Source organism: Cryptomeria japonica, chromosome 5, assembly GCF_030272615.1.
Source record: "Cryptomeria japonica chromosome 5, Sugi_1.0, whole genome shotgun sequence".
In the NCBI taxonomy this organism is placed as follows: Eukaryota; Viridiplantae; Streptophyta; class Pinopsida; order Cupressales; family Cupressaceae; genus Cryptomeria; species Cryptomeria japonica.
In genome coordinates this window covers 750,557,292-750,570,089 of record NC_081409.1, presented here as the reverse complement: position 1 = coordinate 750,570,089, position 12,798 = coordinate 750,557,292, and the positions used below count along the sequence as shown (strand labels likewise).

The window sequence follows — 12,798 nt, the reverse complement described above, 5'->3', positions numbered from 1 at the left end:
AATTGCTTCCATAAGTCAATCCAAGTTTAGTGTGCCCACCTTTGATATTGCAAGCCTAGTTTCTCTTGATATTGTTAACGTCATGCCACCTAAACATGTCAAGATCCCTCAATTAGAACTCTATAATGGAAAAGGTGTTCCTCTTACACATGTCAAAACATTTCAAACCTTGTGTAATGATTTTTCTTATGATCAATGATTGCTAGCAAAATTTTTTACAAGAACACAAAGAGGTAATGCCTTACAATGGTATTCCTCTTTGCCTTCTTATTCTATCACTTCCTTTCAACAACTAGCAAATGATTTCATCCAATAATTTCAAAACAACATTGGTCCTAAAATCACTTTGACTGGTTTAATGCATTGTAAACAAGGTATTAAAGAAAAAGTGATGGATTTCATTGGTAGATATAAGAATTTGTGTGCTCAGATCTCTGTTTATGTGCCTGATAATTATATTCAAAGAATTTTCATTTCTAATTTACAAAAAGATATCTAGGAAAAGATTATTTTGTCTGAGTTTACTTCCTTTCCACAGTTCTGCGCAATACTACAAAATTATCAATTGGCCTTGAGTCGAATGGATAAATACACTCCTATGCCTCTGAGTGATAAGGGGGAGAATGTTCAACAACCGTTTGTAAATTTCAAAGCAACAAAAAGATTCATCAAGTTCAATGATCAAATCAACAACAACCATGTGAATTCTATTATAGTTGTGCCTTCTATTTCTAAATTTTTCCAAAGAGAAAGGCAATTTACTCCTTTGAATGAATCTTTGCATAGTATTATGTCTCAATTTTTGCACATAGATGTTATCAAACTTCCTCCTATAAAACAAATTGATCCTTCCAAACTTGCATCTCCTTATTTTGATAACAATTCCTTTTGCCAATTTCATTGTCAACCTGGTCATGATATTGAGAAATGTTTTGCATTGAAAGATAAGGTTCAAGACTTGATTGATAATAATATTATATCTGTGGCAGGTGTGAATGATAAATGGAATAAATCAATTGCTCCTCTTAATCAAAATCTTAATATTTTCACTGATCCCTTGCCATCTCATACCTCTAACATTATTAAGATTGTGCCTAATTCTCTCACTTCTAAAGAATTCACCTCTATGGCTTAAAACTTAGTTAATATGGTAGAAACATAAGATACTCCTAAGGATCCTTGTATTACATTTGACCCTAGTGAGACCATTAGAGCACCCAATGGTCCTTTATACATAGTTGGAAAGGTTATGGATATCCCTTGTCGTGGTTGCTTGATTGATCCCTCTTGCATGGTTAATGTCATAATTGAAGAGTATCTTTTTACTTTACGATTGCACAAGAGAATATATGATACTTCTAATGTCATTGTAAAGTTATTTGATGGCTTCTCTTATCCTACCATTGGCTATTTTACTCTTCCTATTGAATTCCATACTAAATCCATGGATGTTGACTTTGTTATCATACCTTGTTTTGAGAAATTCCATGTGAAGCTGGGCTATCCTTGGCTATCTTCCATGAAGGCTATTGCTTCTCCAAGTCACAAGTGTCTTAAATTTCCTCACAATTGAGAAATCATAACCATGAACCATAGCTTATTTCGTCCATCCGAAAGAAGACCAGGTGTTCCTATTGATTTCTTTTGGCCCAAACAATTTCAATCTCTTCCAGCAAGGAGCAATCCTCTTTTTCAATCTTATAAGAAATGGAAGAGCAATATGATATTATCCTTAAGTCAACCTAGATCCCCAACATTTGACATTCCTATTATCCTTAAGTCAACCTAGATCCCCAACACTTGACATTCCTCTCGGATAGAACTAATCTCTTTCCTAAGGAAAATTGTCCACCTACTCCTATGGATGTGACTTTATGTTCTATTAAGGAGAACAACAATATTCCTCCTAAGGTTAGACCTATACCTCCTCCTCATGATGGGCTTTGTCTCCTCCCTACACCTAATATTCTTCCTTTCTATGGCACAGTTCTACCTCCTTCCTCTTATTGAGAGAAGATGCATGCTTCCCCTCTTGTTCAATTAAAAAGACCTCAACCTAACCCTTCTACTATCAAGGAGGGAGAGGTTCCTAATTTTTCAAGTGTTCTTCCTCCTTCTCAACCTTCCACTAAGACTTGATGGAATTTTTGTGAGAGAGAACACCGATGAAGATGTCATGTTTGAGCTCATGAAGCTATCCCTCGAAATACTCACTCTCCTCAGACTCTGACAATTTACAAGATTCCCTTTTCTCCTAAGAAAGATGTTAAACCAACATCTCCAAATCATAAGTTGCATAAAACATGTGATGGTTTTACTCTTATTCATGTTCTTGCTCCTCTTGCTTTAAACTTTGATGAATAAATGGGTGAAAATGTTATTCATAATGGAAATGCAACTCCTAATGCTTCTGATAGTGAATATGAGTATTTTGATGTGGAAAAACATTTATCAGTTGAGTTTTCACAAACCCTAATCCTAGCTCCTAGAATCGAACAAAGTGACTTACAACATGAGCATAGTCCTTATTTGGATCTTGTGATAGATCCATATGTTGTGCTTGATGTCTCTCCTCTGGCATGTTTCTCGCCTTCCCAAAATAGTGATCAACAAGGTTGGGAGACAGATGTCATGCTAGATTAGAAATATTAGCACTACAGATCTTTCTCTCTCTCCTTTCTTTCTATTTTGTAACCATTCTTCTATGTGTATCCATGTGTTCTTCTATTGTTCCCTTAATGTCTACTTGGGAATGATGCAAAGCATTGAGATCTTTTCTTGGTATTTTTCATGTTGACTCAAAAGACATCCTCTCTTCCCTTTCTTCTAAGGTAGTGTCCTTTGGGGAATGAATATTATTATATGAATATACATACATGATATACATGACTTATCATATAGTATATTGACCCTGAGGAAAGTGACACTACCTCATGTTTTGTGTTCATTATCCTTGGGTTTATACCTCGATTAGGGGCTAAATCCTTGTGATAGTGTGCTCCCTTTCTTTTCTCTCTTTTGGGTGTATCCTACCTTAAAGAAATCACTTCCGAAAAGGCATGTGCGATTGCTTTAATGTGGATCCATACACTTCGCTCACATTTTCCTTCTTGTGATACTTAGAATTACTTGGTGAACTTTGTTTTTCTTTGTAATCTTTGTATCCTTGCTTTCATGACTCATAGTGAAGGGAACTTTGGTACTTGCAGTCATGGTTCTCCCCTTCTTGATCTTCCTTTTTACTTTGTCAATTGAAGTCATAAGATCCTAAGTCTACTTGGGGCTTGGCACATCTTGCCTCCTCAACATGGTGAAAGTCCTCTCAATCTTGTTTCCTTGTACTTTACCAACACTATTTGTGTACGCTTATACTCTCACTAAACTGGGGGTAAATGTAGTGTCATAAAATTGTGACCCTAGCATTATTCAACTTCATTAGGGTCCTCACGCATGTGAACTTGAATCCTCTAACCTAATCAGAGAACAGAGATTGCTCAGATTGCAAAAAAAATTCTTCATTGGCCTCTGCATCACCCGGACTGCATTCTGCCACAGAGAGAGGGATAGGATAGAGGCATGGCACCATTTCCCCCCCTTGGATAGGGGCATGGCACCCTTTTCCTCCTAGGATAGGGGTGTGGTGCCCTTGTCTCTACCCTATTTTAGGGCAGGACCCTTCCTAGAGTATGCATTGTGGGTTGTGCCTTGGGTGGGAAACTCCCCCAATGTCGGCCCATGACAAAATTTAAATCCACTAACATGTATTTAAGGGGAATTTGTCCTCTAATTTTCATAAGTTGAAGTTGGATAAGATTGGAGTATGCACAAGTGATTAAACATTCTTTTCTAGTATTCAGCATTCTCAAGTTTCCCTTCATGGCTAGGTGTTGCATTCAAGTCAAGGTTTCAACCATTGAATAGGAGATTGATTTCGAATTAAAATTCCACACAAGAATTTCTATCAACATTGCTACTACAACCTCGCTTGAGGTGATTTATAATTCACTCTTTCATTTACATCTACTTCCAAGTACTTTCTTTCATTACTTGGTTAATTCCAAAAATGGTGTTTGATCTAAAGGCAAACCCCTAATCCTAACCCATTTACCTCTCTTTTTTGTTTGTAGGTTGTAGGTGCACAACCATACTTTTGGATTTAGGATTCATTTGTAGAGGCGTAAAACCCCTTTTTGTTTTGTAGATTTTTCGGAGGACTATGTACATTCTCACCATGGTCCAGGCAACTTTTCCTCAAATCCACAAGGCAACTTCATCTCGACATTTCATTACCAAATCTAGGTGAACAACTTCAACCCATATTCTGATCTCAAGTTATAATCGATTCTTTGTCACTTTTGCACTACATAATTCAATCAATTTTCTTTCTAAATCAAACAAGGAAGAGGGGATCAACTTATCATTCCCAATTGAAGCAAAATTCAATGTACTATGTTTGTGTGGAGAGATTGACTCTAGTGAATTTTCTTCTCCCCCTTCCTAATATAATGGTGAAATGTGCTTGAATGGTAATCAATAGTCAAAATCTCATCTCTCTTTGAGGGAAAGGGTAGTTTTCCTCTTGATCTATCATTCACCATTTTCCCACCATTACAACTTGATGAATTATTGAAAATTCAAAGACAAAATGGAGATTCTAGTGGACTTGGATTTGAACAAGGCGGGAGCTTTGGTACTACTAATGAAGATCAAAACTAGAAGGCACTACTCATAAGGTAGCTTAATGCTTACAAATTTAATGGTAGATTCTTTGTTTGTAATAAATTTGGTCACATGGCAAGGCAATGTAAAAGTAAAGAAAATCAGAACTATAATTTTTCTCCTGATCAATGTTCTAAATGCAATAAGTATGGTCATAAGACAAAAGATTGCAAAATGAATGTAAAATGTTATGCATGTTGAAAATTTAGACATATGGCTAATCAGTGCAGGTCAAGAAATTATACTAGTTTTAGCAAATCAATTAAAAAGAACAATGTTACATGTTATGCATACAACAAGGTTTGACACATAGCTAGGTTTTGTAGAAGCAAAAATCCACTAGTTAACAATGATGGATCAAATGATAAAGGAAAAGAGAAGCTCAATGAAATCCAATAAGATCATATCAAGAAATGGGCCACGAAGTCAAATGATCAATCTATAGATGGGAATGCTCTAGTGACTCAACCGATAGAGGAGGTTGCTCTTGCACTGGTAGGAAGCTCATCCAGTAACTAAGGTAGATGCCTTAGGGGTAGGCAAAATTAATGATAATATTGCTTAAGCCTTGAGAAGAGGTTCTGGAAGATATTCCAGATATTGGAAATGCTTATCTGACATGGAGATGTTTGATCAAGATCCGATATCTTTCACTGGAAGTCATTCATATCAAGGATGGATTAGGGTTCCTTGGAGGTTAAAAGGTTGAATCCACTTCATTTCTGTTCACCTTGCATTCAAAGCAATTCAAAGTGTTTCAAAGCAAGTCTAAGGTGATTCAGTGTGATCGATATCTTCTTCAGCGATTGCAAGAGTTCTTTAGGGTTTCACCAACAACTATTTCTCAGGTACTTATCTTTCATCATAGAAGTGGAATCATCCTCTGCACCTACTTTTATTACAAATCCTACTATTGTCAAGTTCAAGATCATCCTAGGCTGATTTTCAAACGATGTCCACATATTACCACCTTGGATGATTCGATTGGAACTTTTTGTCATGTCCTAGAAGGAGTTGTATATGTGGAAAATGTCAAAGCTTACATTCACTGCCACATTGAGGATTTGGGTACTAGTAATATTAAGAGCATGTATATGAGCAGGTTAATGGGAGGTTTTGGAAAGATCAAGCCTGAGTACAAGCATATTGAGTATCTAGGGTTTACCGGCATTTTGGATATTCTTGAATTTGAGGATGAGTTTGTCAAATATGTTTTGAGCAGAGCGCATAGAGAATTTGAATCTATTTGGACAAACCTTATAATATCTTGAAGGAGCTTTGTTTCTAGCTCCTACATTTAAGTAGCACATAAGATGATGAGGGAAAATGAGAAGTTAGATCTTTGTGGATGGATTTTAGATGAGCTGTTAATTAACCTAGGAAAGATCAAAGGAGAAAAGAAGGGGACATTCTGGTATGGAAATTTTATTATCTATTTGATGTTATCTTTTATTAATGAAACTCTTGGTTTTGGGAAGAGATAGTGGGCATTTGATATCCTGGTAGGAAGACAACTGAAACAATCTATTGCTACACTGGGTAGTCAATGAGATGATAAGGTATGGGGTTACTTTAAGGCATTCCAGAAGGCTATGAATTCTAGAGAGAGGGTTCCTAAAAACATTGTCGAAAATTACTCAACCAAGATATGCTTCATGGTTAAAAAGGATGAAACTTTGATGGAAGTTGTCAAGCCCTAGAAGATATGGATTGAAGAGATGGGTTATGAAGTTGATGCTCAGATTTTGAATGCTTATGCAAAGATGTTAATTGATGCACCCATTGATGAGGCTGAGAAATCCTTTGGTACCGCTAAACAGAAGAAGCAAGAGGTTGAAACCGATTTCAACCAGAAGAAGAGGGAGAAACAGTAGGGCAAGGCAAGAAAATTTGTTGAACAAGTTTCCCAGGACCTCAAGGCATTAATTGATGTTGTTCTAGAACAAGGAAGGAAGATGAAAGAGCCTGAAATATTTATTGAGCCTATTACATCTGACTCTGAATCTAAGGATAACACACCCTTAACAATCAAGAGGGTATTGAGGAAGAAAGGTGAAGAGACTAAGGAGGAAGCAAGGAAGAAACCCATTAGGAAGGTTACAATCAAGGTACCAGCACAGAAAAGAGATCCAAAGAAAATATCTCAAACACCTTCTACTCCATCCGGTACTGGAAGAAGAAAGAAGATGGATGACACATATCTTGCACTTGTTACCAGTAATGTAACTATTATTCCACCTAAGACTTGTGCAAAATTGGTAGATGAAATTACTAAGGATGGTATGTTGAAAAATGTACAATTATATTATGAGCATTTAGATAATGATGAACATAGAGAAGTTGAGGAAGTAGTTTTATTGTATTTGGATATATATAAGAAAGCCTTGTTGGAAATTGAGAATCAAATACCAGCACATTTATATGACAACTTAGATGCTATAATCTTATCAGCTATGAATGAGGACAAGCATATAAAGATTCAAGAGTTGTTAACTACTTGTGCATGTATTACTCAAGAGGAGTTGGACATGACTCTTGAGGTTGCAGATAGAAAGATATTTCATAGCAAGCACATGATAGTTAGTCTTATCTTAGGAAGGGTTAATGAGATAGTCACTAAGACTCACAAGGCATGGGTTCAATTCTTTGCTACAAACCCTAGTTTTTATACTTCATCAAAGACTAAAACTGACACTATAGACATCTTGGTTGAAGGGAAAGGAAAAGGTATAATGGGTACCTCATCTACAATTTTGAAGGACATTAAGATATTGGATATAGAGCCCCCGATAGAATCTAATGTATAGGACACAAAGGTGATACCGACAAATGTTCAGATATCAACAGATTCAGAGAGTGTATAGGTTACAAATGTTGAGGACAATAGTCCTCTGGATCAGAATGTACAGGTTGAGGTCATATTTCATAAGGAGGAACCAACAATAACTATTACTGCACCAAGTGGTAAAGCCACCAGTGTAAAAGAGGAAGCTATAAAAGTTAATAAACCATCAGAGGAGAAGACAGAGGAATCCGATAGGGAACCGACATTGAGCACATCATTGTTGTCAATTGACACCTCACAGGTTGAACCAAAAAGCATAACTGAGATGAGTTCTACTGAGCTCATGATGATGACTGCACAAAAGATGATGAAGGAAGGATCTATGGACAAAGGAGTTATTGATAAATCAATCCCTATTTTGCATAGACTTGTCCCAGAGTGCAAATTTGACAAAGGAGCAAGCCCATCTGACAAGCTTAAGATAATCATAGAGCACATTTCTAAGGACTGTCAATCTTTCCAATAGATATTAAACCGATAGGCACTAGAGAGGTTTACACAGGCTAAGAGAGCAACATTTGATCAGATGATTGAGTTGGAGAAGACAGAGATTACTAATAAGTTGAAGTTGATTGATAATGCCTTAAGGAAATGTACTAATATTTACAGAGTATGCTACAACATAGGTTTACTTACAATAGATTTAGATAAAGGGACTAAGGATATTCAGGAGAAGATTGTAGGTATAATCAATTCTTTTGATGGATCAAATTCTTTGACTACATCTTTTGATAGTTAGCTTTTGGTATTGGAAGCTCAAGTTTTAGGTCTTGAGAGGGATAAAGATAAAATTATAAGGAGAGCTAGAGGTCTTAGAGGATTGGTGAGTCCTTGATTGGACTCATTAAGTGTACATAGGAGTGTATTGATATGGTTTGTAACTCCACACTGATAACACTTAAGGATAAAGAGTCATATGCCCATATGCTTAATGGACTTCTATCTGTTTCCAACACACTCAAATCAAGTTGTGATACCTATCTAGAGCTTTTGGAGAAAGCCTATCCAAAAATTTTCAAATATATTAAACTCCAGTAAGGTGTTTTGGGACATTCTTTGTACAAACTTTCATTCTTCATCGTAGTTTTTGTTAATTTTTTTGGTGTTGATGTCAAAGGGGGAGGTATAGGTGAAAAAAATATTCTTGAAATTGGGAGATATGGAGGTATGAAGTATTTTGTTCAAGTCATGATCATAGATGGATATTCAGCTTAGGGGGAGCAATCTCGGGATGAAACCGACATATGGAAACCATTATCCTTTTTTACATAAGTTTTGACATCAATGCCAAAAGGGAAGATTGTTGGTAATTGACACTCATTTCATTGGTTTCAATATGTTTTCATTGATGGCAACATGTTCTAACTTTCATAGTTTGGTTTGGTTGTTTATTGACAGACACTTCACTATCACCGTCATCGACACTGATAGGTATCTTCACTGGTAGGAGAAACTCTATGGGTATCGGCATTTCAGGCTGACATGAATTCATCACATTATAGGTATTGGAGGTCGACATCATTTTGTGAGATCTAACCATCGGCAATTGATTTTGATATTTATGTATATGTAATTGAACCGATATGTATATTCATTTTGTAATTATCTATGTTAGCCAACATACGGCATGAAGGATTGTAAGGGTATATAAGTCGATTGATTAGATCATTTTTTTATGTAATGATATACAAGATATGTGAGAGATATCATGTATGTGAGGACATTTATGTAAGAGGTTATTCTGGTAAGGGTTTAGGGTATTAGAACTGGAACAGATAGAGCTTAACCAGAACTATATTTAGGCATAGGAGATGCTATCATTGCAGTTCACTCATTCTTTCATATTGTAGTCTGGATTTGTGTGTAGTTAGTGAGACTCTTTTGTTATGAGCAGTGTGCTCTAGGCTGAAGTCTTCTTGCATGCAGGCCCCCATATTTTGTAATATCTCTTCATATGGCCAATGGATTGATATTGTGGGTCATAAATCCCACTGTTCTTTTCCTCTATGAGTTTTTCCATGTATAATTCTTTGTGTTATGGTATCCATTTGTGTGATTGTTTTATTGATTGCTTTACTTCTTTCATTCTTATATGTACTAGTTTAGCGGTTGGTGAATGCGTGTTTTAATAAGGTTAAAATTGATCATTTCGGTAGAACATTGATTCACCCCCCCAAGTGTTAGTGTTCTTGGATTCCAACATAGTAAGTCATGTTATCTTTCCCTTTCATGTGTTATCCATTTTATCTTAATATTAGAGTAGTACGATCCTTAAGTCCTTGGAGGCTTGGTGTATCTTGTCTATTTGGTATCTTCATGAAAAATTTTCAATGCTTTGTATTTTATCATGAGTATGGGTGTAGTCTTATACTTTCACTGAAAGTGGGATCTAAATGTAGTATCATAAATTATATCTATATACAATTTCATCCTCACCTAGACCACACCATGGTGTTCTATCTCTCAATGCTTGATGTCTGCTTCGCTTCTACTCACACCTTCCAAAAACCTACATTTTTAACTTCCCTTTCATCTCTTATCCAAATTTGAGTCTTGATTAATAAGACCAAGGCACTCTAACACCTTGGCTCTCCTAATTAGGATCCAAATTTGGTCCCATCAATGGTAACATCAAGTGGTCATGAATTTAGGTCTCATTTTGACCTATTCCAAAAATTCAAATAATTTTTGGATGGTTTAGTATAAAAGGAGGCCTACCCATCTCATTTTAGGTCTATGATATTTATGAAGCCTATCTCTCCATTACACTCTTGCCAATTCAATTCAAGTGATAAAGTAATCAAGCATTTATCAAGCATTCAAGGAGAGATTAAGTCAAGTTGAAGCACTCAAGATGGCATTCATGATCAAACTTTCATGAAGACATTCTACATGATATCCAAAACCCTTGTGTGAGGATTCAAGAAAGCTTCATTATGGTATCAAATTCAATTACAAGCATTGAATTTTAGATTTCTCCTTTCCCTTGAAAGGAAGCATCTTTCTACAATTCAATTCTATTTTCTTTGCAATTATCATTTTAATTTCAAGGTTAATTCCTAAACTAGGGTTTGATCCAAGGATAACCCCTATCCACAACTCCCCACACCCCCCCCCCCCCTTTGTGTGTGTGTGTGTGTGTGTGTAGAAAATTGATTTACAAGTTATGATAGAAGATTTTGACAAAATAGATGACAACAAATAGGTTCATCTTTTAGAAGAGAAAAACTCAAAGGACAAAGGTGACCTACCACCTTGGCCTTTAGATTTTTTTCTGATCTTCCAACATTGAATCTTGTGCATCTCCCTCATCAGAAAAACATCCCACTTGCCTATCTAGAACTTATAGAACTAGAATAACTTACCACCCTTGTCCCAATAATTCAACGCAAATTTTTAGCTATAGGTTTTGACTCACTTCCTCTTTTCAAATCTCTATATGATAATTCCTTATCCTAGAACATTGCAATTCAAATCCAATGTTTACTTTAAAAGGGGAGACAACAAGTAAGTAAATTTAATTAGTATTTCAACCCTTTTCCCAAATTGAATTGTGGCTAGATCCATTGAATTTGCCCCCTTTTTAAATGTATGGTTGACTTGGTGAGATTATTGGTTTTATTATCTTATTTCTTGAAACCCTAATTTCCCCTACCTTACAACTTCCATCACTAGAAACATAATTTACAACATCCACAGAGTATTGACATTATATCCATGTTTGCAAGACCATATCTACTAATGTAGAGTAATGTGGAGTAATCTTCCAAACTACATTCAACACACATTGAAAATATCACTCTTCATCAACTTCTGGATATCAAGATACTACTAGCTCACTTAGGAACAACAAACAAGATACTAAAACAACCTATAGTATGCACATGACCATCTAAAATAATCACTTCACCACCAAACTTCTAATCCTCATCTTAATGCTTCTAATACACATCTCAATGCATCTAATCCTCATTTTAATATCACCATGATATCATCTCCAAGAGAACCAACATCACCACACCATATGGAGTGTAGACATCAAGACTAGTAAGGTGGACATCCACAATGCAAAACCTCTTCGCATTCATCTTGAATCTTTATCATCCATTTGCACATCCATCTAGACAACAATCATGACAATAGCTACCAAAAATATCTAGTAGACACAACACAACATATACTTCCACCATCAAAGGGTTGTCACCAATGAACAACACAATAATATGTACTAACATAGTCTAGCAACATCAACATACAAACTAAGGGTTGACATCAATAACAACAACTGTGAACAAAGACTTAGTATTTCAAAAAGGATCTCCAACCAAATCACTGTGGCTATTTAATTAGGAAGGTAGACCAAGGCAACACATGTAGAGCCCAAATAATGAACCAAAGAAATAATTTTATGGACACAAGGCATGAAGTTGCGTAGAAGCTAGGTAGATAAGTCCCCATTTAAAATATCTCATATGATAAAATAGGGATCAAGACAATATAGAAAACCATGAAAAGGTTATTATCAAAGTATATCAATAAAAGGAATGAGAAAAATATTAGGATCCCAGAAAGTGAGGATAGTTTATCTAAAAGAGAAGGAATGCTATTACTAAGTCTATGGAGGGGGAAAAAGTAAGTAAATAACAAAATGAAGCTCCATAAAAAAATATGACCTTATCTTTTATAGTGAAATGTTGTGAATGAATCAAATATGTCTAAATCAAATGTTACAATGTGAGCAAACGCATCAAACTCAATAAGATAAGCATGCCTAGTAATCAAGGATAATGGATATAAAATTTAATTTTGGGGTCAATCTCAAATAGTTTAGAATCTAAACCAACTAAATGTATTGAAATAGGTGCAAATAAGTCTTATAAATTGAATCTATAAAAATGTGTAAAAATATAAATAAATAGAAAATTATAAAAGAAGCAAAACTTAATAGAGTTAAATGCCACTTATCACTATACAATTTTATTAAATCATTCTATCAAAATAGACTAAAAGTTAAATATAAAATCTCATAAACATAAATTTTACCATCCTTGTAAAAACTCTCTTTAAATAATTGTAATTTTTATTTAAACTTTAATCAATATAAAATAATTCTTACTTTTTATCCTTGTTTTATCTTATATCACAAATGAAACAAATTTCCATGAACACATAATAACATTTAAAGAACATCCACATGAAAGAGTCCATTTATCCAACCCATCATTTCAAATATA

At 35.2% G+C, this 12,798-nt stretch overlaps 1 protein-coding gene across 1 annotated transcript in view; it reads right to left on the bottom strand.

The window, feature by feature from the left end:
• The window catches only part of LOC131876147 (uncharacterized), a 58,309-nt gene that overhangs the window by 45,142 nt on the left and 369 nt on the right, over positions 1–12,798 (bottom strand). The gene's annotated exons all lie outside the window — the stretch shown is intronic.